Below are 25,410 nucleotides of genomic sequence, written 5' to 3'. Positions count from 1 at the left end.
TCTATTACGGACCACAATTTTACCTGAAATTAAATTCCGAAGCTTTAGGTAATAATCTTGTTGCATTGTATGTTAATGACCACTCTTGAATAATCCCATTCAAATGCAATTAGTCACTTTCGTATATCTATGAACAGACCATACCTAATAACTTTGGTGTCGCTACCTATTACGGCACTGCACTTATATACAAGAAAAATTAAATGAAAAATAAGCGGATTACTGAAGCCGATTCAATACATCAAATGAAACTTCGTTCAAAATTTTCAACTCCTAACGCAACGTTACACTGGAAAAGAAAGGCGCCTTAAAATAATTATAAATGGATGTGCCACTTTTCGTAACGGATGGAAGGAAGGCTAACGTTTTGCCGGTTGAAAAATCACAGACAATTTGAAAGTAACAATAGATTGTATTAAATCATATCAATCCTCGGTAATCTCAAGTTCAATGACTTGAAACAAAATACTGCGTGGGTAAAAAATGAGATGTTAATAACAGTAAAGTCGTCAATGAACCATTGCTTTTCGACTGTTTTCTGCGCAAAACAATATATTACATAGTAGAATTAATTTCTGTTGCGATAAATGTGATTAATTTGGACATTTGTATTCTATCTCCGCAGGGGACGTTGAAGCTTGGCTCGACGACAAATCGTTTAATCTGCATTAAAGCTCTTAATTATTGTATTACATGTTTAAACTCTGCGGGGCAGCTCGGCTCAGCTCGTTGTAATAGTTTTCCTACTTAACACAAACTTATATTGCTCCATTCCCGGAACTAATCAACTTTCCGCGAGTTTTTTTAGTCGTTTAATTATTAGCTAAACAGCAAAAAATCCAGGATTAATTAAGGGACCGAGGATGGCTCGCTTGGTAAGGCGTTGATCTGCCATCTCGAACTTGCTGGAGGTTGTGGGTTCGATTCCCACCGGGAGCCTTGGGTGTCATTTGCGTTTATCCGACCTTAACGACTTGCAAAAATTGCCTAATTTATTGATATTTATTAGTTTTATTTATTGATATAAGACGCGAGCTCATTGTATTAAGAAAAAGTATTAATTAATTAAATTAATTTTAATTATATAATTTAACAAATTAATATTGAAAAAAGGGTATTAATGTGAAGCTGCATCAAAAATAAAATTTTACTTTCAACGAGGCTAATTTAAAAATGCGTTTTGTATTTAATGAAATGAAAATAATTCGATAACAATTTTTCTTAATGGTATTTTGCTCAGGATAGATAACTTAACTTTTAGATGTACTACACATATTCTCGTATAGACTCGCTGTAGTTACAGACCGACCAATCCACCAAGTTTTGACAAAAAGTATGTTGTTGTGTTTACCCAGTAGAAATAGATATAAAGATTGTAATTATTTTTTTGGGAGAGGGTCCTTCCAAACCCAAGAAGTTCTTTAGCAATCATTTATTGTTCGGTTCGTTGCAAAATTCTGTCAATTAGAAGACAAACTCCAGGAGTTTCGATTTATTAAGCAGATAATTTCACCCAAGTTGCTTAAGGTTTCTGAAAGGTTCTATAAATTCTTTCAATTATATAGTTTTCAATGCCACTTTAGACCGCGGTTAAAAATTAAAAATATATAACTCAAATAAAAATATGGTAAGTGAGGTATGTCACAAACTACCATAACAACAAACCGCTGAAATATAATTTTAGGAAAATATAGTATGGAAAGCGACGACTTTTACAAACGACACTTGACAGATCTGGATTCACCCTGCGTCGGTTTTTTCTGTTGCCTTCAGATCTTGACTGAAACTACATTCTTGTCTTTACTTGCTTATAAACTGTTTGAAGGTGGCGGAGGTTAAGAAGGGATATGAATATTGTCTCGGATGACTGATTGCCATATTGGTGAGTCGCGTACGTAACCTTTTGCATAGACAACCGACGCAAAAGGAACCCAGAAGATTTGTAATAGTTTTACTGTACCAGGAGGAAGTTTCTTTGGGAGATTGGCACATTAGTTATTACACCTTAAGAACGAGCGGAGCCAGTGTTTAATAAATGAGTGCCTGAAGAGTTTTATATATGTGAATGTGTACTATACATACTTTACATTTTTGCATAAAAGCAATTTCTAAAATCCATCGAAAATATCCAAACACATACTTTATAATCTCAGCTCCAAGAAAATCGCTTAATTCGTTTAAAATCAACGGGAAATAAGATTTTATATTCTAAAAATTATGCCTAAATCGATGAATGTGTTTTTGTCAAATTCAAGTATTTTATTATTCAAATTTCATGTTCAGCGGCTGCCAAGAGATTTTCGAGAAAAAAACTGACAAAACGTCTAGCGATAACGATATTGCCTTGGCAGCATACCAAATTGAAAAGCTCAAAAAATATTATCGAAGTTACAAGGACGCAAAAGTTTTGTCGAAGAATTGCTTGTCGCAGTTCGACGTTTAAAAGACCAAAATCCGCAATCTATACTAACAATAACAAAAATGTTTAAAAAGATAATTTTGTTGATCGAGTTATATTTTAGTATTTTAAGTAGCTTGGGTTATCGATGTATAGTCACTTGAATTAGATGTAGCTTGCAGATAACTTTAATTAGTAGCTGAAGTGTGATATAATTGCAGAAGTGTTTGTGCAGGTAAAGTTTAGATGACCTGACCTCTAATGCTGCGAGTGAATCTATAAATTAACGTCACCCTCTATGACAAGGAATGCAGTATTCTGGTTGCAATTTGTCTCGGATGATTGATTCCCGTATTGGTGAAAGATAAATGCCTGAGTCGTGTTTAAGATTATTTGGTTGCTTACAGTTTTTTACAGATTAACGGAGTTTTCGTTGATTACACGCATGTATGGTTTCGTGATTGTGTTCGGATGAGTTTATCTGTCTTAGTCTTAAGACTCTTCTATATTCCTTAAGACTAGTTGATATTTTTGTTCATTCTCTACAATTTTGCCGCATATGTATAGAATGTTGAAAACTCCTGGTATCTGAAAACTGAATTTTGTCTTTGACGGATCAGAGATGTTGAGAGATTTTTGGACAAGTGAACTTTTCATATGTGGTCAGTAATGCCCTGAATGTAAGGAAGGACGACAGTGGCAAGCGTGGGGTTGCTTTCGGGCTCATTGTCATTATTATTAGTTTCTAATTCAATGGTAAAACGTGTGTTAGGGTGTATAGAGTTCAAATGGCTAAGAAAATCTAGTAGGAATTCTTGAACATGAGGCCAAATAAAAAAGGTATCATCAAAGTAGCGTTTCCATAATTTTGGTTTTAGATGAAAGGTGTCGAGTGGTTTTTATATCAAAATCTTATATCATTATATTCACGATGACTGGTGATAATGGAGAATCCATAGCTATTTCCGACGTTTATTCAAAAATTTGGCCTTTATAAGAAAAATACGTTCCGGACAAGCAATTAAGATGAGGAAGTTGTTGTTCCAGATTCTCGGATTTTAATATATCTGAAATAATATTGAGAGTTTTAGGAATAGACACTTTAGTAAAGAGAGATTTTACGTCAAAACTAACCAGAATGTTCTGTGGATATAATATAATGCTTTTTAATTGTTCATTAAAATGAAAGGAATTAAGTACAAAACGATCAGCTTTCCCTGTAATGGGTTTTAATATAGAAGCTAGATATTTTGCTAGAGAATATGCTGGAGAACGAATGGTGTTGACAATAGGTCGAAGGGGTAATTCTGGTTTGCGAGTCTTAGGGAGTAATATCTTGAATCTTTTACTGATATTCATTTGTGTTCATTATCAATTTAGAATTGCGATGTCGGGATTAGATTTTAGAGATTTCAGTGCAATGCGTTCAGGCTTTGGAATATTAGATTTTCGAGGTTATGATTTTTGCGGATTTAAATAGAATTTCATTAGCTGTTTGAGATGGCAATTTGTTAACGATAGACTCGACATTTGAAATGATTTTCTCTTTTGGGATAAAACCCGGAGTAAGGGCGAAGTTGAAACCTTTTGCAAGAACTGATTTTTCCGTATCAGAAAGTTGGTACGATGATGTACCACAGTCTTGGGTAGCTGAGGAGAGTTTTGATAGTTTTACTAGTGTTGACGTAAGTTTTTTTTTTTAATTTAAATGTGATTCTGGGTAGAAAGTAAGTGAATATTTTCAGCTTTGCCATGAATCATGCTGGAAAGGGTATCTAAGTCGGATGGAGACGAGGGGGTTTCAGTTAAGCTCTGAAGAAGCCAACATGATGATTGGCGAAACATCAGTAAATTGATTCAACAACTGACGCAGGAGGAATCCAGAAGTTTTGTAAGTAGTATTACAGTAGCCTGTGCAAGTTTCTTTGAAAAATTAACAAGGATCCAATCATGCAGAAAAAAGGAAGTGTTGACGTCATAACTAGTGCAACGGCATATCTCATTACACCCTACAACAACCCCCACAAGGAACATCAGGTAGCCTTCAACGGGCTGCTTACATTACAGCTAGTTGGAATCAAGCATTCATTTGGGCAAATGAAAATGCGACTTCCCTATTCTGAAGTATGGATGCAGTGCTAAAGTTTATAGTATTCCAGAACTTCTAATTAATAATGTGCTGAAAATTGACCTCAATAATCTATACATGTGTCGCACTTCGTTTAACTATCACCCATTCCTAACTAACCGTGCGCTGGTAAAACCGATCTTAAATCATTTAACAGTTATATTTTCTCTGGAAGTTAACGGTAAGTATCGCCGGGGGTAATTAAAATAAGTCAAACACAAAATTAACTTCAGGGTGCATAAATTAATTACGTAATCAAGTGGTAGGAATCGCGATGTTTCCGAGAGCGGTTTGTTCTCTGGTGGGGATTTGCGAGACTTTGGACACGACGCCGACGGGTGGGGAATGAGCAACCCCGTTCGAACTGACCGGATTAGCCAAACTTACTTCAATTAGTAGTTATAAGAGGGGGTCTGCGAGTGATAAAATTCGAACCCTAGATTTGCCCGACAGACATGTGTCTCGTCAGGCGGATATAACGTTATTTACATGCAGTCGCCGCCGCCGGGGCAAAGTCAAACAGGAAACACGAAACAAATCGCTCCACGCTACTCTTTTTGTTGCAAATTTAATTTGCTCCGTGCAACCAGGAGCGGTATCGTCACAGGCTAAGGGAAGATTATTACATTTTTCGTCTCCGTAATTATGTTTCGTTATGAGCGGATTTAAGGAACCGCCAATATCCCGCCCTGGGGTGATATAAAGAGACTTTAGAGTTATGGTTCGCTGTTATGATTTTTTTTGGTATGGGCTACGGAAAATCTTTGGTTTATATAGAGCAATGCTTCTACTCCAGGATATAAAAACTTTTTGATAGTAACCTTAGATTTAGGAAGCAAATCTAATATAATTGACTGGTAATTACAAAAAACAGCTATACGAATCTTTGCTTTTTTAGAATTGTAATTACGCCAATATTGGCAATGTCCCATCATATCTCTTCCTGTTAAGTCCAAGGGTAGACTACAGAGAATTCAGAACTAATGGGTATAATTTATTTCTAATCCTAAAATTACGTTTCCTGCAATTTAAGAATGGAGGGGTGACTTACTTCGCAGGATATAGTGAGAAATTACATTTAGCTTATTCTATGCATCTATTATTAAGATACACTTCAATATCGTAGCCAAAAACTTGTATTTAGATGTACAACTCATTACCGCGAAGCTAGTCAAAATAACCAATTTAATATATCGCGTCATAAAACGACTCTTTTTGAGTGCACTGTGCCATAAGTGACTGCTAAAATATTCACTTGTGAGATACAGTTGTTGCTACGTAACCTTTGAGTTGCTACTAACATAGAAGTATGCGCAGACCTAGCCAGTGAAGTCCGGGTGGGTCATCGGTTTATAGTTCGAGACAGTTTTTAATTGGGCGCCAAGTATTTTATCGCTCACATACACTTCTCTCTAAATAACACGCTGAGATTAAACAAAAAAAAACACTAAAAATCTCGACCGGAACTGGAAATTACACTATGCAGTGGGCAATAAAACGGTTGATGAGATTCAGTTAATATAATAACATCGATACAACTGGGGTGACTTTACAATATGTGACACCCCATAACATTTCTAAAAAAATCGCGCAATAAAATAAACCTGAATCATGAATGGCCAATAATATTCACCCAAACCTAGATCATATCTTGGCTGTTGAAATTGGAATTAAATCCGGTTGAAACACACAGTAACGTACAGAAACAATAGAAGTACGATGTTTATAGCTTATACCTCATACAATGTACTAGCGGACCATCCAAAAGAAAATATGTATAGGTAATATCTACCGGAGTGTATGGTAAGTATATAAACGATTCGCAAACTGTCTTTTTATTCCCCTAGGGGGTACTTATCCTTGTCCAATCGGTTGGTCGCGCGGGGCTGATGGCTCTGCAAATCCTGCAAACTGAAACTACAGGCTCGGTGAGGGAATTTGTGGATATTACGTTGGGGATGACAGTGAGCAAGTGAGCAAGATGGCTTCCTAGGTCGCAACAATCTCAATCGGACTACTCTCGTAAAGAGAAAGACAAAAAACACTTTTCCAAGTTGGTGAGCCAAAAATAAACATTTAAAACCTTCCAAAACGAAATATGAGAAAATATCGACCACTTAAAGCTAAGGGCGCCGACATATTTACGGTAGGACTCTTACCTCAGGAACACCAAACTGACGAAATAGAATCAGTGGTATGACAAAGTTTCGAAATACCATAACACAAAAAGGTAAAGGTAAAGTAAAATATTTTTAAAACTCTGGGTTGTTTCAACTATTTTTCCTTCAGTTCTTGGAAATCACTTAAAAAAATATAATTGACCGACATATCTCTATAATTTCTAATGTAATTGAAGCTATCAAGTGTGATCTTCCATTTTCCTACAGATGTTTCAAATTCTCATCTTTTCTGATCTATCCTTAGCTTTTATTAAGTTCGTAAAAAAAAACTATATGCTGTAACCTCAAACAGAAGATGGAGATTCTGGTTTTTACTATTGGGTAACTCTCAAAAACAATAGTTAATGGTTACTAAGATCTCCTATAGAAACATCCAATTTTGCCAATAGAAAAATCTTTTTTAATGTGACAATTTTGCTCTTCATTGGCGATTTACAAATAATGACTTTCAGAATTCTTACAATTCGGCTGCATCGTTAACTTCAGATAAAATCGTATTTTCACAAACGAAACGGAATATACTTCCTAGATGTCGTTTTGTTTGTAATTTTGGAGTTTTTGATAATGATAACTCTTTTTCTAAATCAGATGTGTTTCTGCCATTAAAATCTACTTGTACGGCAGAAAATTACGCAAAATGGTATTCTCCCGTTATCGTCGTTGCCCTAACTCAAGTATTTATCTTGATAAACTGAAGTTTCTGCACCGTTCACGTAATTTCAAGAGATTGATTGTTTCAATTATTCGATAGATAAATTACGCGAGGTATCGATTGGATTTTATTTGAATTTTTATACAACTTCCTCGTTACAAGCTGAAAAAATAACCTAATAATAAAAGTACATATCGGGTTTAAACTTCAGCATGTAAGCAGGCGTACTGTCACAAAAAATATATATACGCAATAAAGGTTGCGTTGCGGAATGAAAACACTTGAACATACTAATCTCTGACCCAAAGATAGTTCGATAAAGACGTTCAAATTGCCTTAAAAATAGCGTGCCAAAGTATTGTTATTTAAATTCTACAGTTGAAAATCAATATGAGATATTTACGGTTTTTGTACCCATCCTCAGTAATTTTGAAAATTTGCTTAGAATAGAATAGAATAGAATTTATTGGCCATTCAGATACGTCACAAAAACAACAAATGGTACGTCAAAGGTTAACAATACAAAAGAATTTATATATATAATATAAAAGGTTGTACAAATTTTGAGAACTAACACACTAACGCAGTGGTCTATTCAAGTGTAGTATGTTTGATCAACTCCAAGTTTTCATTAATATCATAGAAAGGATTATCAGTAAAAAAACTTTTCATTCTCTTTTTAAATTGTCTGTATGGTAGATTTTTTATATTATTTGGGAGAACATTATACAGTTTAACATTAATCTTATTGTTTTGTGAGGACGTCAGTCTGGAGTGAGGTGGGGTGATCATGTCAACATACCTAGTATTATACTCATGTCTATTGCCAAGTGTTCCATAGACATCCGCGTTTTCGTGAATATACAGGATAGATCGGTATATATAAGTAGAAGGCAGCGTCATAACCTGGAAGTCAGAGAAAATGGGCTTGCAGTGGGCAATCGGGTTGGCACCGCAGAGCACCCGCACAGCCTTCTTTTGCAAACGAAAAGCTCTTTCCGTATATCCAACCCCACCCCAAAGCACAATGCCATAAGACAGCACACTATGAAAAAGCCCAAAATAGGCTATCCTAAGGGCCGCCGGGGTTAGACAATGGCTGAGATGTCTCAGTAGGAACAGTCGCCGAGACAACGTTGCACAGACCTCATGAATCTGGCCTGACCATGACAGAGTCCTGTCAATTACGAATCCCAAGAGGGTTATATTATTTTGATACAGATAGTCGACTTTACTGCAGGAGAAGGTAAGTTCTTGAGTTTTTTGTTTATTGAGGACTAAGTTATTTGCAGAAAACCATTGCTGGAGAACATTTGTTGCTACGCTGACATCTTCACTAAGCATTCGTTGATGCTTAGCTGTTAACAGAATGGCAGTGTCGTCAGCAAACAAGGTGACATTCGCATCTGGCACGGACAATGGCAGATCATTTATATAAATGATGAAGAGCAACGGCCCAAGAACCGAGCCCTGTGGGACACCGCAGCTCACTGGAAGAGCATCATCACTCGACACTCCACCAAACTCAACATACTGAAACCTGTTACTAAGATACGATTTTATTAACTTTAGAGGGATACCTCTGACGCCATAAAATTTTAATTTGTTTAAGAGCACATCGTGATCGACGCAGTCAAACGCTTTCGTAAGGTCGTACAGAAGTGCCTTTGATACGTCGCCAGCATCGAAACCCCGCACCACACTGTTCACAAAGTGCATAAGTGCATGGGTCGTGGATTTCCCCTCACGAAAGCCAAACTGCGATTCACACAGAAGTTTATTTTCCTCAAAAAACAGTGACAGGCGAGCCTTCAGGGCTTTCTCAATGACTTTACCGAATATAGGGGTAATTGCAATGGGCCTAAAGTTATTTGGTGTATGTTGATCGTCTTTTTTGTGAATTGGAATTATTTTTGAAAGTTTTAGATCCGAAGGAAATACACCACTCGAAAACACTGCGTTCGTTATGGCTGCCAGGGGACCCACGATGTACTCAATGGTGTGTTTCAATATTTTTGAATTTAAGCCGAAGCAATCGGTAGAACTTGAGTTGTTTAGACCCATAATAATGCCATACATCTCACTCTCAGAGACCGGGCTTAAGAAGAAAGATTTACACGGAGAGGGTGTTTTCGTAAGGTACACATATGGGTCACTGGATTTCCCAATGGATGATACTAGGTCATTTACTACATTGGAGAAGTAAGAGTTAAATTCGTTTGGTGTGATTGAGTTGGGTATAGCCTTTGAGGCTCGGTTAGTTTCATGGTTAATCAAGGTCCAACAACTTTTGCTCATGTTGCTGGCTCTAGTTATAAAATTGGCATATGCCTTGGATTTTGTTTCTTTGATCATTCTTTTGTAGTTAGCATTAGCCAGTCTATACTCAGCCCAACTGTCGCGTGGGGAAAATATTCGACACTTGGCTTTTAAAAGCATCACGTGATCCCTCATAAGTTTGAGGTCACGATTGAACCAGACCACGGGGGGACGGAAGGAATTACTGCGCTTTACGACTTTAAAGTGATTCTGGATATTGGCGGTGAAGATATGAAGCAGTTCTTTTGTTGAGTTGATCGGATCGGCGTTAGTATTAATAAAAGGTTCCCAATCGGTGCTCTCAAAACTTGTGCAGAGGTTATTCAGACCCGCCCGGGTAATTGGTCTGAATTGAATATGGTCATCGTGCACAGAGGAAACATCAAAGTGTAATTCCATAAAAACAGCGGAATGATCAGAGAGTGCTGGATCCTCACTGCCCGCAGTGAACAGAGTGGGGGATATATTGACAAGGAAATTATCAATGCAACTTGACGTAGTTTCAGTTATACGGGTATGGTCAGCGACACTAGGGGAGATTCCAAAGGTGGCAAGTAAGTTGACAAAATCCATCGTTAGAGCATTTGAAGTCAGGTTGAATTTGATATTAAAGTCACCTGTAATAATAAGTTTTCTCTTCTTAGAGTAGAGGTCATTTAAAAGAAGTTCTAGCCTGGATATAAATAGATAAGGGTCGCCGTGGCTCCCCGATCTATATACATTGATAACTACGGTATTTTTGTGGGTTAATTCAATGCCGCAAAATTCGGCATGGATGTCTAGTGAGTATTTATCTAAATCTAAAGTTCTACAGTTGACTTTGTGTTTGCTATAAATTGATACGCCCCCTCTGACCGCAGTCTGACGGCATCGAAAGCTTTTCAATAGAAAATTATTTACACATATTGATTTTAAAAGTTCTTCATCACAGACAAAGTGTTCAGACAGACAGAGAATATCTACATTTTTATCCAGCAAATAACCGTTGAGTAAGTCAATTTTACTAGAGAAACCATGAATATTTAAGCTAAGAATACTTAGAGTACCTTTATTACTTGGGTTGCTGCCCCGAAGCACGCCGACCGAAAAAACGATTCACGAGCACTCCAGTGGGCCAAATGGAAGGATTAAGAATCTTCTCTGAGTCAGCGTCCAACACCGTGCACTTGAAAGATGCATAACTTTCAGGGAACATGGATCGAATTTGCTCCACTTGAACCTCCGCAACCATAGGCTTCAGATATTCTTCAATGTCACAGGCTCTAGTCGTCGGATGCACCTTGGAGATGTGGAACTGTGTCCTTCTGGTTGCTACCTGTAACTTACAGGACGCAGGGTCTTTAAGACTGCCCACTATCGGCTGAGGTCTGGAAGTGAGCTTGGGACGAGGTGGTCTCTCCACTTTTGTTTGGGGTGGACGGAGATCACTGGCAGGACCGGAACCAGGAACAAGGTTGTCGCTGGAGGTCAAGCTGATGATCTCGCTGCACTTATTCCGCACTGTAGCCTCGTGTAGAGCACCACCAACAGTCGATTCGGTTAATCTTTGTTGTGGGGCTGTAGTTCTCCTCCACCCGTCAGCCGGCACATCAAGTTTAGTGCCTGGATTACGTGCCCCGCCGACAACAACGGGAAGAACCGGGCAGACATGGGATGCGGACTCTCTATTTAACATAGCCATCTGATCTTGAAGGGAATTAATAACCATTAACTGGTAACGTATTGTTTCATCTTTTTGTTTGAGCAGCTCTTTCAGATACCGTATTTCAGTGAGATGGTTACTGGATATGTGATCAGCCAACGGCTGGTCGCTGGTATTCCCTGCGTCCACAGTGGCGGATTCAGTGGAGGCGGTGGAGGGCCCAGCGGTCTTGTCGACGACGCGAGGGTCATATGTGCAGCAGTCTATTTTATCATCCTGCAGAATTTTAACGAATTTACATATTTTGGCACAAGACTTGTGCATTAGAACACCACAGACGATGCACTTCAGACCCGTGCCAGCAACACCGTCACAGCGCTTACAGGCTTTTTGCACCATTGCTATACGTCAGTTTAAGTTATTTAGCACAAAACCGAAAACAATCGGATCCGAACTGTACAATAAGTTTTCTACGAACCGTGGGCGGAAACAACCTTTTCACGCGCTCTCCGAAAGGCAAAAAAAAAGGTGGGTGATCCTAAGGAAATAAACCGATCGGTTTATACGCGTAATAAAGAATGATTTCAATGACACCAATAAGTACTGTAGTTCACACCACACTTATGTTATTAGTAAAACACTTTTGAAGATTTAATTTGAACTTTAACTACGATTTTAAGGAAGACACGTGGAGAGAGCACTCAGTAGCTTGTGGTCCGCTTACGCCCTAGATCTTTTAAATATCCGAAAATCAAGCTTTACGTAAAATGGATAAATTGAATTTTTCAGTTGATTTTGAAAAATTAAGCCATCATAATTGTTTACTGGCGCATTATTGAATATGTCAATGGTTTGGTATATTATTAAACCACATAATTAAATAAATAAATAAATAACTTAGAGTGCAGATGCTATTTGAAGTGGAAACATGATAATGACTTAAATGTGAAACTGAGGTGAAACTTTTGAATGGTTTTAAATGAGCTAAAGTAAATGTAATTTTAAATGTGTTCAAGTTAATAAAAAAACAAAAATATTGAAGTTAAACATTAACAAATAAGTTCCAAACTAACAGTCTAAATTCCAAATTATTGTAGTAAAATCTTACTTAAATCTTGAACGAACACATAGAAAAGCAGTAATAATTTATCTTTTTCCTATTTACGTACTCTCGGTTGCTGGATATTTCAAGCTGTTTCCATGATATTCGCTTTTGAAGATTCGATTGCACATATACCAGAAACATACATTTTATAAAGTGTGTCGAGAATGTTGCTATGGCAACTGTTATTGTAAATTCTTCAAAAGTTAAGTTTTACTTTCGTCTTTGCCGCCCCGTTTGTTGAAATAATCTTATTTTGATTTATAATCTCAGATATACAGATACAAAGATAAATATGCAAAGCAAGCATTCTTTTAAGGGCAATAGCGTTTTTCTTCAAAATAACCAATGAATGGTAATTCTCTGTACTCTGTATGTACTGGTAACACTAAGATGTTTTAAAGAAGTTTTAAATTCCATTACGTCATCTTTAAGTAATTTTACTAACCCTTGAAAAAATTTAGTATTTTCAGCATTTAATGTTTCTTCCAACTTCCAACCAGTTCATGAAATGTCTCGGACATTTTTCCTGCGCATGAGTAAATGAACCACAAGTACCAAATAATGTTTTTACTTTGTCGCCTTCGTCATACTTCCCCTTGATGTCTCGTGAAGCTAACTTTAATACTACTTACTATTATACTAGATAGTAGGTATCTTTGAAGAAGTACAATCAGGGCAACGTACAACACAAATTTCAGACCAGTAGGGTTAAAATTTATAAATTGACTTTTTTCACTGTCCTCATAAAATAGTGCACAACCATATGCTTGACTTTTCGTCTTAATGGATATTAACACGACACAGATAATTCTGTTCTGTGCTTTAAGCTATTTATTGATTTGGTGTAAAGTACCTTTTAATATATGTAATATTTTATAATTGTAATTTATGACTACTGTTCGCTGATTTTTTATTTTAATTTACTGTCTGGAAGTCTAATAGGAAACAAATTTAGTATGCATTTGGAATACGAAGTTGCAATTAAGAATGAAAAAGGATGCAAGTCTACCTCTAAATTTCCTCAACACCTCTCAGACACTGACGGTATGAAAATACATAAGCCGTTACATTTAATTCGATAATTGCTAATGCCGTAAATCGCTGATAAAAATAATTAGAATCGCTAGCGATATTTCACCAATAAGAAACAGTTTGTTGCGGCAGTTTGGTTGTGTTAGTGAAAATAAAAACGCGACGTAAAGTTAGACTTGTTCGATCATAAAATAATGTAACAGTGATTGCGCGTTCCGCATTTTTAGTTCCCAATGTACCGCTACATTGATATAAGCGCGAGCAGCATTTTTTAACTAAACTTCATTAAACCGCAAATTCTAATTTTAAGTTAGGTACAGGCTATTAAATTTTGCCCAGTAGTAGTATTTTTATTGATTTATTTATGTATTGACTGGATTACCTCATTAATTTTAAAATATTTACAAAATATAATAATACCTCTAAGGTTGTTCAGTTATCTTAATTATAATAAATACTAGATTACAAAAAAAACTTAATTCCTAAATACTCTTAATTTACAACACATCGGTCTTATTGATTAAACTAATAAACTTGCTCTTCGAGATGCCGGTGACTAATACGTTGTGCTGACAATTAATTCAATATACGTGTGAGTATATAAGAGAAATCAATCCAAATAAAAAATTCATTATTAAATACCAAATTCCTAATAGAAACGCGAATCTTTATTTTCTCTAGTAATTAAGGAAAGAATAAATAAAAATTAAGAAGTTCAAAAATAAAGCATATACGGACGAAGTTTCAGAGAATCCATCTTAAGCAGAATTTCAATTCGCAAATTATAGTACGGTCTTACGGTTCATAGATATAAGAAAGTGACCAATAGCCTCTGAATGGGGTTATCCAAGGGTGGTCATTAACATACAATGCAACAATGGAAAAGAATTTTATACTTACCTGTGTTTAATATTTTTTGGTTTGGTATACTACTTAGTTTAAGTTTATTAGTAATCATTCTTGTTTCCTGCGTAATACAGCGTGTGTTGAATCGTGTGCTATTTATGCAAAATATGTGCGAGTCAAGTGTATCTCAGGAGATGCTCCCACCCAACTGTAGAAAACAGTATTCTATTGAGACTAAGGAAAATATAAACAATGTTTATTTGACTCCCATTGAACATGGTGCCAGCAAGCAAGCATCTTTAGAAGAAACGGTCATTTATTTTTCCGAAGATTATACCAAAACGCAATTAATTGAGGTTCTACAAAGTTTGAACCTACAAAAGGAATACGTCTGTGACGATTATGCAAAAAATCTAGGGCATACAGTTTTAAGGTTTCCACCTTACCACTGTATATTTAATCCCATTGAACATGTTTGGCACCAACTGAAATCTGCCATTCGTGGTTACAATGTTTTTCCCTGTGTTAACTCCAATGTCCTCAAACTTATAGAAACCGAAGTGTTTAACATCCCTCCACAAAGTTGGGCAGATTCTGTTAAACATATAGAAAAAGCAGAACAATCGTATATCTATGGCAAATAATATAGAACAAATTATAATTAAAACAGGCGATGATAGCGATAATGATACTGATATGTTATGTGAATAATTTTAAGTAATTTAAGTAGGTATTTTTTAGTATTTTAGTATTTTTCGTAACAAAACCCCAAATAATTAAATTCATTCATCAGAAAAAAATCCTTTGTTAGAGAATCCAAACACCTTCACTAACTAAAATAAACCTGTAATAAACAAAATAATCAAGTGAGGCGTTGGGGTGCAAATAATCCGTCTCAAGTATATCTAAAGAGATTGCCGTTTACCTCCAGGTATGTCGTATTGCACTAATGAAAATGAGAACCGCGCGACCCACATTATCCAAAGTTCGTAAAAGGTTCTTAAATAAAGCATTTTACCTGGGGACTTTAAAAAAAAAATTATCTTACGTACATGGCCAATAACCAAAAAGACATTTAAAAACGTGGACTTTTTAGAAAGTATTTCAATTAAAGCATTCCGTTTTACCCTTACTTTTTGCGTTGGAACGTGATGAAAGTGATTTTGATTAAAACTTTGATTCGATGCCTGTTGAATAGTCGTGTATAAAAAAAATCTAACACATTAAAACCAAAGTTAACTTAGGTGTTTTTTTAAATACGACGGTAACAATCGAACCATATACCCTAAACCAAAATCATAAAAAAATTGAAAGCGGCTACAGAAATTGGTTTAAAAGAAAAAGAGGCATTTTTTCAAAACAGTTTAAATTTTTGTTTTGTCCATCCAAAATTCGTTTCCGCAAACCCAAATTGTACAATTTAACAGCTAATCAAAAATTAATGTGATTGATATGCTACGGTGAATATTAAGAAAATATTTAACTAACGATCGTTAAAACATAAATAAAAGCAACGCGGCTCTTATTACGGATAAAGCAAAAATTCAAACCCAAGCAAATATTACTATCAATTTTTGGTGCATTTTCAGGGCAATTTATTCGGACCAGTGGTTTCCCCTTTCGTATTCGATTCTTTTCGCCGAACCCTCCCACTGTTAAGCTCTATAAATTTATAAACGCCAGACAAAAACTCTTTTTTTCTACAATTTGATTGGAAAAAATATAACGCAAATTATGCAGGCCATTCCCGTCCTAAAAACTTTCTTTTTTTTAGACTGGAATGGATTAGATCATTTCTTCGGATTTTCCAATCAGAAATAAAAATTTCATTCGAGCGAAACGAAATTCGCCGTTGATCTAGTTGGATAATGCCTTAACTAGTTCCGAACATCCTCATTCGCGTTTTCATGTATCAAAGCAGTGGATCCGTTTTATTTTAATATCTGCCTACGAATTCGTGCGGTGTTTTCCTTATCGATTTTGTACGTGTACGAGTGACATCAAAAGAATTTTCAATCCTGAATCGACACAGGTTCGAAGGGGTGTGCGAATCGACGACACACTTCACAGATCAAAGACCCTAGTGTGTCGAACTCGTCTATAAAATTCCTGTGGTTAGCTTCTGGGCCGAAGAGATTAGTAAGGAAATTCTTTAATTTTTTAAAAACAGGTGCCTTCAAAAAACACCAATTTTTAAACTTATGAGGTGAAATTAACCGAAAACTATATACTAAACTCAAATAATAAATATAAATAAAAAAAACAAATAAAAATATAAATGGTTTCAAGTTTAATATAGCAAAGAACATTAACAAACAACATTATGTGGCAACATTATTTATTAGATCCGATAGTCGATAGACTATCCACCAGAAGGAGTTGTCTCATATAATCGCAAAAAAGGATTATTAAAAAAAGAAAATGACTTTTTATATCATTAGATTAGTCAAATAAAGGCTCAACTGTAGTGTAAATCTAACCTACGAAAAAAAGAAATGAAAACTCTATTAGGAAGAATTTTCATTTTAAGGATTGTTCATAACGTCCAATTATACTTAATTTACCAACTAAAATAAAAAAATTCAAAAATTATTTTTTTACATTATTAGTTAGTCAAATAAAGACTGAACAATCCTGTGAAACTTGTATTTCAATATCATCATCTTAATCTAACCTATGAACTTTGACTTTACAGATACTAAAATACTAATGTATGATTTAGAAAATCAAATCGAAATAAAATGTTCGTATTCATTTTTGGGTAAATTTTGGTAACCGTCAGAACTGACAAACGTCAAAATACCATGGCAAAGCGTACCAAAATCATCCGATCGCGACCAAACTCGTGACTAAAGTAACGCGGGTAACGAATGTCGAACGTCTGAAATGGACACATCTCACTCTTGATTGGTGCATAATTAGGTATTTTAGAGTAGGGAGTGAAAAAATTGGTTAAGTTTTGGCTAAGCTACCTATCAATGAAAAAATAAGTGACAACCAAATGACAAGTTATTGGGTAATTGGGGTAATCGTAACATTTACTTATTTTTTTTTTAATCTAGGGCCTTATTGCCCTTAGTGGGATAAACGGTATGATAATAATAATGTTAATAAAAATTGCAATGCTTAAGTGCATGACATTTATTCACTTATATATCAGTTAAACTACCTGTGAAATAAGGAGTTGTCTTATACGTTGCTTCATTGATCGGTTGACCCTAATATGTACGCAGTTTACTACCGCCAGTTCAACAATCACTCACAGGCACCAAATCCGCAATAGCCCGCGACACAAGTTGAAAGACATTATAATCACTTCCATTTGGAGCGTAATAACTTTATACATTAGGCCTTTATCGGACGGAAATAATAATAGAAAAAATAAAACTCGCGGGTCGGTTATCTGGTTTCCACTACGCCTATGTCGTTAATGGTCGCACGCCGGTTGCACTCTTTGTGTTTTGGTGATTTGTGAACGAAGGGATTGCCTACACATTATTAATATTTATATCTGGCTCCCCAGCTGAGTTTAGGTGGGGTTCCGTTCGAAACGGCCACGATAAGGGTTTCCTATAAATTCGGAATTAATTCCAGGTTAGGATCGGCGCGGGAAAATGGCACGGGAAATTTGGTGGCCCTTGGAAAATCACTAAGCAAAGGCCCGACAACTCGATTGCGACAACGAAAACGAAAGACAAACATCAGTTTTCATAAAAAGTTATTTAAAACTATAAAAGGTTATTCGCACTATACGTCACGGAATATTGCCTTTTTTGAAAAATCTTTACCTTTGGGACATAAAATGGTTGATTTCAAAAGTACCAAGCAGAAGTAGAAAGTATCGCGTTCAAATTAAATATGTGAAGTTGCAATAAGGTGTTATTTGAACGCCGCTTTACTCTTTAATGTAAACTGAAAACTCGCATTGTGCTTAATAAACGAGTGACTGAAGAAGTATATCGAAGTGTTGGGTACCATACTTTTCGTACGAGCATTAGTTTCTGACAGCTGATATCCGAAAATTGAGTGAAGTCAAATCTAAATTTAAGTATTTTCAATGGTTTATTGAATTATTTATAGTGTCTTGTAGCTAGATCGCGTTTGTATAGAATACACCAACAATATTTTTAGCAGTATTGCATAAAAATACTCTGCACTGTTATGAATAATTCATAACATTTAGAAATAAATAATAAGTCCAGAGAATGTTAGTCACCACATTACATATTAATTATAGCAACTATTAAGATTAATGATCGCCAAATACTTGGTAAGTATATTTCTCGTTTTCCTATTAATATTATTATTTCCAAATGTTAACAAAAGTCATAAAATTTTCAGTTCGACATCAGAGAATAACCCTAAATTAAAAACTATTCGAACCAAATCAAAGACCATTTACCATCAACTTTTCATCGTTAGACAATCTTCCATCATAGCCGATGCGCAGGCAAAGTCGTCGAAATACGGGTCTGGTTAAGACGAATAATAGGGTTCCAAGTTTGGGTCATATTGAAATGTTGGGAAGTTATTGAATAATGCGGCCCCGAATAAATTAGCCAACGATTTAGTGGTTGTTATCGAATTGAAATTTACTCACCCTTATACTTCAGTTAGTGCTAAGTTCACATAATAAGTGTGCGACCCGTGGTTGTAATCAAATCGATAATATGCAGAAACATTCTGTGTCAAAATTACGTGGTTATGAGACGACGATCATTTAATTGTTTTTGAATTACTACTTGATAATACCAAAAATAATTTTTATATTCTTATTTTCACATTATACATTCTTCTTCTAAATAAGATTCACATACGTTCGTATAATGCAAAAAGATGTGTTATTATTTATAATTACTGTACTGTAATTGTTAATTTTGTAAAGATTTTTTTCCTTAAGGTTTAACATAATTAAATAATTTGCCCCATACAATTTATGAGATATTCTGTCCATCTTTCCGTATATATAGTATCCCACTATTTAATAATAAATAAAAAATATCAGTAAACCACACAACATCCTGTTTAAGTTTTATGAGATATCGTTGTGACTGCCGTACAGCAGTTTAAATCGAACATGTTTTCGAATTAACAACACCAGGAAAAACAAAACAATTGCAACTCTTCCTATTAAATGAAATAGTTGCTAGATATGTGTATAGAAAGCTTTAGCACCGCCACCCACCCATTATGGCAGATGGTGAACATAACCTTTGAACCATAAATGAATACACACACACACCCACACGCGCACACGCGCACATGCGCACACGCGCACACGCACACACGCACACACGCACACACGCACACACGCACACACGCACACACGCGCACACACACACACACACACACACACACACACACACACACACACACACACACACACAGACACACACACAGACACACACACACACACACACACACACACATGTAAAAACATTATACGAGGGTACAGTAAAGTAAAGCGAATATTTTTCTACTCCCTTCTGTAAAATACCTAATTATACACCGCTTTATCGTACGGAAAGCGTCAATTTACCACGTGAGTTTCTTGTCCCACGGATCCAAGCCCATTCGGACATTTCCGGGATATTACTACACGGGTTTGAGGGCAATCGGATGTTTTTGGAGATTTTACCGCACGGCTTGAATTTTCACGTTTGTCAATTCTGACGGTATTGGTATTGGTATGAAAGGGGGCGCCCCCGCGGGCCTCCAAGCACTTAGACCACCAGATGGGCCCGTTGTGCCCCCAGATTGCGCAAGAGGGCGTCCAAAATGCCGCCCCTCCTATAGAAGATCAGCAACCCTTTAGCCCAATACCGTGCACTGAGTCCGGATCGATCAGGGCCGTTCCGAAGACTCCAGATCGTGCCCATGTCAAAGCAGGACACTCGGTGAACAGATGATACGGGGTCTCCTCCCCTTCCATGAACCAACTGCACTCCGGGTCGTCTCCAATGCGTAGCAAGCACAGATGCCTCCTAAGCCTGCAATGTCCTGTGTAGGCCCCTGTTAGTGCTCTACACTCTCTTCTGGTCAGTCTAAGCAGTTCCCTGGTCAGAGGGAGGGCGAACCCATCCATCATAAGCCTCGCCTGACTCATTCCCGAAGCAACTGTCCAGCCCTTCGCGGCGTTTGTCAATTCTGACGGTCATGTCAGTGAATGTATTCGTGTTATTTTGCAAAAATGTACCCAAAAACTAACGGTCGTAGAAAAAGAATAGTATGCGACACGTTTGGTAAACCTTGGTGATCTATTTAATGTAAAACAGTGCGGGAGCGTCACTTTACTACGTCAGTTTCGTTTCCCACAGATTCGAGCCACTTCGGGCACTTCCGGGATTTTACCGAACGGGTTTGGGAGCAATCGGATCTTTTCGGAGATATTGCCCACGCTTTGAATTTTGACGTTTGTCAATTCTAACGGTCATATATTCGTGTTGTTTTGCGAAAATGGACCCAAAAACTAACGGTCATAGAAAAAGTATAGTATGCAACACGTTCGGTAAACTTTTTAAGTCACTCGTTTATAAAACACTCGCTCCGCTCGTGTAAAATAAACTCCTGAGTCAAATGCCGTTTACCGCAATTGTTAATGACCTTTTCCAAAGTGAAACGTGGTTGATTATGCTAATATATACTTACTGATGACTTGAAGAATAACTTCGAAGACTTACCTGAAAAAAAAAATTACGAAATTGCACTTTAAAAATAATTAATCAACATTGCTATAATAGCGGTTGGGAATGCAGTCGGGAGATGATTTTTCGACACAAAACAACACTATAAAAAACTTAAAGGCTCTTATCAAGAAAAGTATCCCTTAGCAAACACAAGAAACTCAACCCGGAAAAACCATTCACCGTTGCTTATCTCTTATTCCCCAAATGCTTGCAACGAAATGAAACTTTTAAACTTATTTTTTAGGACCTTCCTAAGAAGAATATTATTGAAGTTAAATATAGACTTTAGAATTACAATGACTTTTTACTACGGCAAGAAAGAAAGATAGTTTATATGAAAGCAATCATATGTCCACTAGAGGCATAGGGGCACTGTGTATTGCGACAACCTAGGAACTTTTGGAGAAACGATGAAAAACATTTTGAAAAGCTCCATTCAATATGCCCATGCGAGATTTAAGCTTTCATTCTTAACCAATGATGTTGCGGCATTCAACATCCAACATGGCCTCTGATATATCATCAATAAATTTGAATGCTTCATTTTTGCAGCACCATTTTTTCAAAAGATACCTTGATCTCGTTAAATGTTATGGGAAAACGAGTTAAGTGTATGGAAATCTCTGTTTAGAAAGAAAACTGTGAAATGTAAAGGCATGCGCGGAAAATCAATACCTTCACTACGAAAATATCAATGCCGCCTGCACCGCGTCAATTTTTACCGTACTAGACCACTATATTAAAAGCTCTAAGGAAGCAATGCTTAAATTTAATGAATATGCAGTGTGTCGAATTTATTTTATTTTATTTTGGCTACCTAAATCAATACCGATCTGATGTTTTAATATTTTTTAAGATACTCACCTGAAATTTTAATATTAAGCCTGGCCTACTACGATTTATTTATTTATTTATTATTATTTTATTTATATATTGTTCTTCGCTTTAGAGATATCGGAAAAAGTTGTTTGAAAAAGTTGTTCGGAATAAAATTCTAAACCCAGATACCAAATTTCATGACAAAATTCGCATTTTTAGTTTTTTCATTATTTTAATTTGGTTAAATTCTTCAGTTAAATAAAAAAAGCACTAACATAAAAGAATTATTGTTTTATTTGATTTCGCCTGTTAAACTCTACAGCAACTTCTCTGGTACTATGAGCAAAATAACCAAACTATTTTTTTCATTTAAAGTGGACATTTTAATTCGGTGATCACTAAATAGAACTCAGTGTAATAAACTTAAAGTTGAATCTGATCGACATTAATGATTTCACACTTGCCACATTATTACTTTGCATAGTACACTAGTCCCTTGAAAAAAAAATTGTGTAGGAATTGACCAAAATAATGAAAAAGGGGTTAGAATAATATTCGGAAATTTAATTTTTAAAGTTGGGTATCGTAAAAAATGTGAACCATCAAACTGTATGACTGTGAAAAACTTCAAGTATTTATTTATTTAAATAGTCAAAATATATTTTGTCGTTTTAAATTTGGATGACCAATTTTGCCCTGGAGATTAGTTAAATAAGAAGTGGAAAAATATATAAAAAAATAAATAAATCAGAGTTCATATGATCATGTTGCTAGTTACGACTTACTTATTTGCGAGTGTCTTCTAATTTTAAAAACCATTCTTTAGTCACGAGTTTCTTTAGACATTCGTGTACCAGAAACGTTCGAAGTGGCACGCGATCGTTTTTAAAATGTCACTTTGCACACCTTGACCAGCATAATTAGGAATTTTAGAATTAGAAATAGAAAAATAAATACAATATAAAAAAAACGAAAAATATCTATCCATAGGGACATATTCAAGTGCGACAAAGACATGTTGGTTCCATTTTCTATTTTTTCTTTAAATTGTTCAATTTTTCAAACCAAATGAAAAAATAAATACGGAGGAAATCGCTAAGAAAACGATTGCAATTAGAAATTATAGCGGAATATTCTTGATCTTTATTAGATAGCAAAAACGCCACGGGAATTTGAATATATTATTACGTGATACAAAGGCAGTGCGTATTTGTTATTTATAAACAAAATGAAACAATAAATTTATCGCGATCCCGTAATCGCCTTTGTAAATATTTATATCAAAAAAATAATCTCTTCTGCAAACTAACCAGCTTTAAGCAAATAATAATAATAATTCCGTTTTATACCTTCTTTCCTCCCCGAATTCGCAGTCATATCCCTTAAATAATTGCTGTTTGTAGAGAACTTGCTTTTTTTAATGATTTTAACCTGTATAATTTTAACCTGTATAATTTTATTTTCGAATATCCCATTGTGTGGAATGAAACGTAGTTTAGCATAATTGTAAGTCGCCTATTACACTAATAGCTCGATCAAGGCAATACGCATATTATAAGTGAAATTTTAAACCATCCTAAATGGGACTTTAACCACAAAGCATCGACTATAAATTCCTGCGTTAACCGTACAATTATTGAAATTAACGCTGATATTGGGAAGATATTTCGGGACTACCAACTTTCGGGATGTTAGGGTAGATTGCTATCGAAAATTTTTTGTATCCTCAGTTAAAAAGCAGCTTTTTTGAAATTTGAAATTGATATTTATTCACTTATTTTCTTATTTATTCACTTATATTCTTATTTATTAACTTATATTCTTATTTATTAACTTATATTCTTATTTATATTTTATAATAAAAAATACTTTTCACTATGGATAAGAAAGACTTGCTTTGCAACGACAACGCCCTGTTCATTGCATCATTAATAACTCGTGGTTTGAAAGAGGACTGTCCTAATCGTATATCCTTCGTTACCTACGAATGAATGTATGCTGCATAACCTTTACAGGTCGGCTTTGGAGGTTGTATGATCTCCAAACTATTTCTTAAGCGTTGGCTGGAGTTGCCACTGTAGCAATCCTTTGCACTGAAGTGCATTATGGAAATTGACAATATTTTCTCAGAATTATATCTATATAAAAAATGTATACCAGAAAAGAATGTATGGCTTTAATAACTGAAGTTGTTTTAATATCCATGACTTTTTATTTGGAAATTGGGAAAACACTTGGAAGTTGCTCGTATTGTATTTACACTGCCTCTCATGCAAACCGTTCGTTTGATTTAATCGGCAATAAAGAGAGCTTAATTATAATTAACAAGCAAAGTGTATCCTGTATACCATTAATTATTTATCCGGCAATGCGTTTTGCGTTTAGTACTCTGTCGACCGATGAAACATGCTATTCCAAAACATGTTTTCCTGATAAGTCGACGTCGGTGTACGAATAACTACCGGAAAGCTAGAGAGAGCATATGCGAATGAATTTAATTTAACTTCTTTATTATCTATTTTGAGTCTTTTTTTGCAATTTGAATTACTTTGTCTATTGTTTATCGCTAATGTACAGCAAAGTAATTATTCCAAGTTTCGAGCAATGGAAATTTCATCTTCAGATTGTCGCTTTACTAACTAACCAAACTTTACAATATAGTATTATGAGAAGATACGAATTAGAGAGACGAGAAATAATGTTGAAACAAGACATGCTATTTTAGGAATATATTTCTTTGGATAGAGTTAAACAAATATACTGTTTTCAAAAGTTTACTCCCGAGGCGCGTTACGCGATCAACATTTGTGCAAATTTTCGGCAATTACCCCAACAAAGGCAATGATTTGAGAGAGTAAATAATTGAAATTATAAGGAGTGATAATGGCAGAAATAGTCAGGCCATTGAGGACAATGCTGGCGATACGGAAGGCAGTGTGTCACTTTTAGGGGAATGCTGGCGACAGTGAACTAGATCTAAACTGGTATGGTTTCGGTAATGCAGTCAATGTGGATTTTGTACGGCAAATTATATTTAGAGAGAGCCATGTGCAGTTTCTTCCTTGCCATGCACGCTAACCAAAATTAATGGCAGATAAGCGTAATAAGAGTTATTATTTCCAAATTTTTTTAACTGATTGGGTTTTTTGGACGAAAAACGCTTGCTAGATTGTACTTTGTATTAAAAAAAATTAGTCTTGCTAATTTTTTAATGTTTAATCATCATGCAGCAATATCTAAACGATTTCGGTTTGAATTATATCGGTAAACAAAGCAATTTAATAACGATAACCCCCATTTACATAAATGAGTAACAGAAAGACAAGAATCCCCATTACTAATCGTCTTTTTCTATTGTAAAATTTGACTAACTTTTCTATTACGTCCTTATCATTCAAGTTTAGATTGTGATGTCGTCATTTCAACAACAAATTAATTGAAGCTGTAGAAAAATATTGCGTTTTAAATGATCATTAGCGTTTGATCTGGTCAATTGCAATTTTAGAGTGTCATCTATCATTATTTAATAATTATATGTATTTGAATAGTATACTATGCAATAAGTGCGGTAAAAGGCATTTGACTTAGGAGTTTATTATTTGA

General features: G+C 35.5%; 1 protein-coding gene and 1 long non-coding RNA gene across 6 annotated transcripts in view; one reads left to right on the top strand and one right to left on the bottom strand.

The window, feature by feature from the left end:
• Nucleotides 1-25,410, bottom strand: part of LOC132696039 (uncharacterized) — a 228,559-nt gene that overhangs the window by 99,187 nt on the left and 103,962 nt on the right. The window lies entirely within an intron of this gene.
• Nucleotides 8,226-10,615, top strand: LOC132696042 (uncharacterized). 4 transcript variants are annotated; one of them, XR_009617983.1, is made up of 4 exons: nt 8,226-8,604; nt 8,651-9,560; nt 9,724-10,231; nt 10,322-10,615. It is a non-coding gene; the product is annotated as an uncharacterized LOC132696042 (long non-coding RNA). The 4 variants fall into 4 exon arrangements; XR_009617985.1 differs by having other exon boundaries at nt 8,226-9,234; nt 9,285-9,560; XR_009617984.1 differs by having other exon boundaries at nt 8,226-9,560; nt 10,322-10,459; nt 10,538-10,615.

Source organism: Cylas formicarius, unplaced genomic scaffold (genome assembly GCF_029955315.1).
Source record: "Cylas formicarius isolate icCylForm1 unplaced genomic scaffold, icCylForm1.1 PGA_scaffold_1__22_contigs__length_36826433, whole genome shotgun sequence".
Lineage (NCBI taxonomy): Eukaryota > Metazoa > Arthropoda > Insecta > Coleoptera > Brentidae > Cylas > Cylas formicarius.
The sequence above is the reverse complement of the archived record's forward strand: the minus strand, read 5'-3'. Positions and strand labels throughout refer to the sequence as shown.